The sequence below is a fragment of the Ovis canadensis genome, chromosome 3 (assembly GCF_042477335.2).
Source record: "Ovis canadensis isolate MfBH-ARS-UI-01 breed Bighorn chromosome 3, ARS-UI_OviCan_v2, whole genome shotgun sequence".
NCBI lineage: Eukaryota > Metazoa > Chordata > Mammalia > Artiodactyla > Bovidae > Ovis > Ovis canadensis.
This window is the reverse complement of record NC_091247.1, coordinates 170,375,531-170,382,549: the sequence shown is the minus strand read 5'-3', so window position 1 is coordinate 170,382,549 and position 7,019 is coordinate 170,375,531. Positions and strand designations below refer to the sequence as shown.

At 39.2% G+C, this 7,019-nt stretch overlaps 1 pseudogene; it reads left to right on the top strand.

The window, feature by feature from the left end:
• Window positions 1–317: 317 nt before the first annotated feature.
• Window positions 318–1,264, top strand: LOC138435209 (olfactory receptor 6C6-like; annotated as a pseudogene).
• Window positions 1,265–7,019: the final 5,755 nt, after the last annotated feature.

The following is a 7,019-nucleotide window of genomic DNA, read 5'->3' as shown; positions in this document are numbered from 1 at the left end:
TCAAAAGCATCAATTCTTCAGTGCTCAGTTTTCTTCACAGAACAACTCTCACATCCATACATGACCACTGGAAAAACCATAGCCTTGACTAGATGGACCTTTGTTGGCAAAGTAATGTCTCTGCTTTTCAATATGCTATCTAAGTTCGTCATAACTTTTCTTCTAAGGAATAAGTGTCTTTTAATTTCATGGCTGCAATCACCATCCGCAGTGATTTTGGAGCCCCCCCCCCAAATAAAGTCTGACACTGTTTCCACTGTTTCCCCATCTATTTCCCATGAAGTAATGGGACCAGATGCCATGATCTTAAATCTGAAATGAAGAACCAGTCAAGAGAGATAGAATTCATTCTCCTGGGACTGGCTGATGAACCAGAATTCCAAATTGTGATTTTTATGTTTCTCTTCCTAAACTACATGTTGAGTGTGATGGGAAACTTATCCATCATCCTTCTTATCTTGCTGGATCCCACCTCAAGACTCCCAGGTATTTTTTCTGCAAAAATCTCTCCCTCTTGGAAGTTTCATTAACAACAACCTGTATTCCCAGATTCCTGATAGCCATCATGACTGAAAACAAAATCATTTCCTACAATGGTTGCACATCTCAGCTATTCTTTTTTCTGTTATTAGGCATTAAAGGATTTTACCTACTGGCTGCCATGTCTTTTGATCATTATGTAGGAATCTGCAAACCCTTACATTACCTGATCACTATGAGCAAAAAAGTGTGCTGCCAACTTGTACTCAGTTCATGGGCAGTGGGCTTTCTGGTTACTTTTCCACCAGTGCTCTTGGGAATGAAACTGGAATTCTGTGCTTCCATAGTAGTTGATTATTTTGTATGTGACACTTCCCCTGTGCTGCAGATTTCTTGCACAGACAACTCATCCTAGAATTGATTTCATTTGGCTCAGCTGTTGGAATACTCATGGTCACATTATTGTTAGTGATGCTTTCCTATACATATATTATCAAGACCATTCTAAACGTTCTGTCTGCTCAGAAAATAACAAAGGCTTTTCCCACATGTTCTTCTCATATGATTGTAGTCTCCCTTACTTATGGTAGCTGTATCTTTAGTAACATGAAGCCATCTGCAAAGGAAAGGGTGACTCTGTCCAAAGGTGTAGCTGTTCTTTATACCTCAATTGCCCTGTATTAAACACTTTCATTTACACACTAGGAACCAGCAAGAGAAACAAGCTTTCAAAAATATACTTCACAATATTTACATGTTTTTCAATAAGGGAGGAAAAGTTTAACCATGAAATAATGGAGAAAGGCAAAAAAATTTTTTAACATTTTACAATTTAATTAACCTGTCCTTCATTAGGGCTTCCCTGGTGGCTCAGAGGTTAAAGCGTCTGCCTCCAATGTGGGAGACCCGGGTTTGATCCCTGGGTTGGGAAGATCCCCTGGAGAAGGAAATGGCAACCCATTCCAGTATTCTTGCCTGGAGAAGCCCATGGACTGAGGAGCCTGGTGGGCTGTAGTCCATGGGGTCACAAAGAGTCGGACACGACTGAGTGACTTTACTTACTTCAATTTCATTTAGACTTCTTAAAACATTTTAATCAAGGCTTTCAGCATAATGCACTTTACTTTCTTATCACTGTTGATAATTTGTGTTTTCCTGTGTTACAGTGAGTCCTTTCTTCACGTTGTCAACACAAATGTTGAATTTTATTTTCTCTACAAGACATGCATGGTTCTGACTTTTTAAAACGATTATAATTATATATTAACCATATACAAATTTTATTGATGTAAATATTATTAATAACATATCCTACCACCAGGGTTCTGAAGTTTCCCAGGTGGTGCTAGTGGTTAAGAATTTGCCTGCGAATGAAGGAGATGTAGGAGACATGGGTTTGATCCCTGGATCGGGAAGATCACCTGGAGAAGAACATGGACACTCACTCCAATATTCATGCCTGGAGAATCCCATGGACAGAGGAGCCTGATGGGCTACAGTCCATAGTGTTGCAAAGAGTCAGACACGACTGAAGTGACTTAGCACTCACACACTACTGGGCCTCTAGGAAGTATTGATGCTTTAAGTGCAACTTGCTGATATCACAAGTCTGATAACTCAAAGTGTTATTCTTTTGGCCAGTCATTGCAGGCTTAAATTTAGACATCTGTATGAGCTTGATCAAGGTTCTCAAACTCTATGTTGCTGAGTTTCTCCAGTTATGAAATAGGTATAATAACAATAATTTTATTTTAATGTTATTTTGAGGATGAAATGATACATTATATAAACTGATGCACAATCTGCATCTGGCCTACACTGAACTGTCGAGAAATGTTAGTTGCACTTGACAGAAGATGTTGCCTCAGCTGAGATAATATTTAACAAGTCAAGGGAAAAAAAGACAGACTTCAAATCATAAGAAACTTTTATGTCCAAAAACGTACTTGTTCTGTAGCGGGTAGTCCTAAATATCTGGAAAAAATAAGAATCACCTACCTGGTTAGCTTATTTAAATTTAAAGTTCGTGTTCTCATCCCTAAATATATATTTTCAGTTTAACTGGAGTATAGAAACATAGACTATAGGTGACTCTGAAGCCAGTGGTTCATATATAACCAGATTTTCATTTTAGAAGGATCACTCTGTTAACTGTATTGAAGACAGATGTCCAAATCAAGAAGACAAGGTAGAGGGCTAATATTTATACTAAATGCATTATTTGAGGATTAAAATAAATAGTGTCCACGAATTCAAATCTCAGTGAGATATCTCCAGAGATCTTTAGAAAAAAACTGAGATGAACTGTTAAGAATTTGAATATCTGAGAAAAATTAAAGGGTGTTTAAATAATGAATTGAATCTTCTTGGAATTTCCTCTCTGCTCACTCCTGTTCCCCCTATAGCTCAGCGGTAAAGAATCCACCTGCAATGCAGGAGCTGCGGGTTTGATCCCTGGGTCAGGAAGACCCCTTGGAGAAGAAAATGGCAACCCACTCCATATTCTTGCCTGGAGAATATCATGGACAGAGGAGCCTAGTGGGTTATAGTCATGTTCAACTCTTTGCAACCAAATGCATTTGTATAAACTTTGACCCTGTACATGACTCAATGACTAACAGTTTCACTTTCCTGTACATACTCACTTAAATATATCAATATAATGACTTTTAAGAAAGGATTATGGTTATATACTGTCAGATCCTTTAAAAAAAATCTACAAAATCTCCTTAAAATGTATAGATTTCCATTCTGGATACAATATTCTATCAGAGAAAAACATGTGAAAAAAATCACAAAGGTATTTATTTAATTGTAAGACTATTATCTGTGTACCTGAAGAAACAATTTTAACTGAGTTGTTTTCTGGTTCATTTTACCATTTTTAAACCAACACTATTATCCATCTGCTCTTCTATGGGAAAATAGGGGAGTAAGTACTTATTGTTTTCAAGGCCCTAAAAACCTCCATCAACAGAGTGTTTGCATTCAATAAGTCTTAAAACACACACACACACACACACACACACACACACAGGTTTGAACTCAGGTCTCTTGCATTGCAGGCAGATTCTTTATCATCTGAGCCACCAAGAAGACCCTTTAAAAAAGCACCAAAATGTTATTATATACATGATTTGTGAAATTTTTTTCTTCTTTGGGTTGTATTTTCAGTTTCTTCACAGTGCCCTTTGATCACTAGAGTTTTAATTCTGATGAAGCTGTTAGGTAGTTAGAATAGGAAACAGGAGTCCAGAATGGCGGTGGCTAAAAGACAAGGAAGGAAAAAACCTGCAAAAATAGAACAAAGGAAGATCTGAGGACCGGAGTGAGGACCTCAGGTAGAACAAACAACACTCCTGGCTAGCCCAATTTACATAGTGCAGGCCCAGGGGGAGAAAAAACATAAAAAGAGGAGTCAAAGGGCTGGGGGGGGGGGGTCTCTCTCTCTCCCGCATGCTGGGGTGCTCTTCTCTTCCTGTCTTTGGGGCGACATGTCCTCACACCTCAAGGATGGATTTTCCTGCTATTATCTAAATAAAACAGAGCTGTAACATGGAGCTGTAACACTGATTTGTCTAAGAGCTATAACACGGTCCATTCAAGACCTGAGAGCTATAACACAGTCTGTCCAAGACCCGAAAGCTGTGACATGCCGAAGGCTTTAATGACTGTCACTCCAAATCTTTGTTGTGATGAGACAGAACTGAGGCGAATACACTTGCCTGACAAAGCCATGTTAATTTTTTTTCTTTTGCTGTTTGTGCTTTTGGTGTCCTATTTAAGAAATCATTGCCTAATTCAAAGTTACAAGGAGTTATGTGTATGGTTTCTTTTAAGAAATGTATACTTTTAATGCCCATAATAATATTTTTTTTTGAGTTGATCTTTATATACAGTCTTTTCTTAAAAAAGATTTGGTTTTCTTTTTATTTATTTATTTGTTTGGTCTGTAGTGCATCTTTGTTGCTGCATACTATCTTTATCTAGTTTGCAGTGGATGGGGGCTACTCTTCATTGGAGTGCTCAGGCTTCTCATTGTGGTGGCTTCTGTTCTTGCTGAGCACAGGCTCTAGATACATGAACTTCAGTGTGAAGCACAGGCTCTAGATACATAAACTTCAGTGTTTACAGCTCTTGGGCTCAGTAGTTGTGGCCTGCTGGCTCTAATGCACAAGCTCAGTAGTTGTGGTGCATGGGCTCAGTTGCCCCTCAGCACATGAAATCCTCTTGGATCAGGGATGGAACCTGTGTCCCCTGCATTGCAAGCCAGACTTTTAACCAGTGAACCACCAGGGAAGCCCTATATATAACCTTTATCTATGGGGTGAGATAGAGATTTCTTTTGCATGTACATATCTAGTTTTCCCAACATGGCTTCTTACAAAAGTTGTTACTTCTTTGAATAATCTTTTCACTCTTGTTAAAAATCAATTGACCATAAATGTGTGGTTCTACCTTAGAGTTCTTTGTCTATTCCTTTGATCTGTATGTTGACTGTTATGCCAGTATCACAGTCTCTTGATGATTGTAGCTTTATGATAAGTTTTCAAACTGGATTTCTTTCTTTTTTAAAAATGGAACTTAGTGCATGGTCTTCCAGGTGGCTCAGTGGTAAAGAATCCACCTGCCAAGCAGGATTAGTCAGTTCAGTCGCTCAGTCATGTTGGACTCTTTGCGACCCCATGAATCGCAGCACGCCAGGCCTCCCTGTCCATCACCAACTCCCGGAGTTGACTCAGATTCATGCCCATCAAGTCAGTGATGCCATCCAGCCATCTCATCCTCTGTCGTCCCCTTCTCCTCCTGCCCCCAATCCTTCCCAGCATCAAAGATTGTTCCAATGAGTCAACTCTTCACATGAGCTGGCCAAAGTACTGGAGTTTTAGCTTTAGCATCATTCCTTCCAAAGAAATCCCAGGGCTGATCTCCTTCAGAATGGACTGGTTGGATCTCCTTGCAGTCCAAGGGACTCTCAAGAGTCTTCTCCAACACCACAGTTCAAAAGCATCAATTCTTTGGTGGTCAGCCTTCTTCACAGTCCAACTCTCACATCCATATATGACTACTGGAAAAACCATAGCCTTGACTAGACGGACCTTAGTCGACAAAGTAATGTCCCTGCTTTTGAATATGCTATCTAGGTTGGTCATAGCTTTTCTTCCAAGGAGTAAGCGTCTTTTAATTTCATGGCTGCAGTCATCATCTGCAGTGATTTTGGAGGGTACACAGGTTCAATTTCTGGGTCTAGAAAATCCCCTAGAGAAGGAAATGACAACCCACTCTAGTATTCTTGCCTGGGAAATCCCATTGGACAGAGGAGCCTAGAGAGCTATAGTGCATGGGGTTGCAAAAGAGTTGAACACAAGAGGCAACTAAATAACAACAGCAATAAAGAATACTTCAGGGCACACATAATGAAGAAACTATATAACACAAATGCAGTCCACAACCTTCTTGACACATTGTGAGTGGTTACTGTGAAAAAATTTAACAGAAGTTTGAGAATAACTTTTATATGCTACTGCTGCTAAGTCGCTTCAGTCATGTCTGACTCTGTGCAACCCCACAGACGCCAGCCCATCAGGCTTCCCCTTCTCCAGGCAAGAACACTGGAGTGGGTTGCTATTTCCTTTTCCAATGCATGAAAGTGAAAAGTGAAAGTGAAGTCGCTCAGTCGTGTCTGACTCTTAGCCACCCCATGGACTGTAGCCTACCAGGCTCCTCCACCCATGGGATTTTCCAGGCAAGAGTCCTCTCAATTTCTTCTCTGTGATGACATCATTCCTTACAAAATACTGTATATATGAAAACACTAAGTTGTAGGCTTTTTGCTGAAAATAGTATTCAAGAGTGATTATTTTACCCGGAATAAAAGTTTCTATGTAATCACTCTGGTAGTTTTTCCTATTGTCAGCTGGTACAACACCCTCAGGTAGAGGATAAATCCTTCCCCTGGGGCTAAGGAATGTATACATCTATATATAAAACTTAAATTCTAAATATTTATTTATAGTGCTACTATACTAAGTAATCTATAAAATAATTGAAGTTATAGATTATACCTCTTTCCTTCATTTACCCCAGTGTACAGTCTGGCACCATAGGATACAGACAGAAAATCAAGGAAACAGATGGAGAGCACAGAAATAAACCCGTGTTTACATGGTCATTTAATTTACAAAAGAGGCAAGATTATAAAATGGGGAAAAGACAGCTTCTGCAATGAATGGATGTTGGGAAAACTGGATGGCCACACGAAAATCAATCACACTGGACTACTTTACCACACTTTTTGCAAAAATAAAGTCAAAATGAACTGAGGACTTGAATGTAAGACCCCAAACCCTAAAACTAGTAGAAGAAAACTTAGGCAGTACAGTCTTTGACATAGATCTTAGGAATAACTTTTAGGATATATCTTCTCAGGCAAGGACAACAAAAACAAAAATAAACAAATGGGATCACATCAAACTAAAACGTTTTGAACAGTGAAGGAAACTATCAACAAAAAGAAGAAACTGCCTACTGAATGGAAA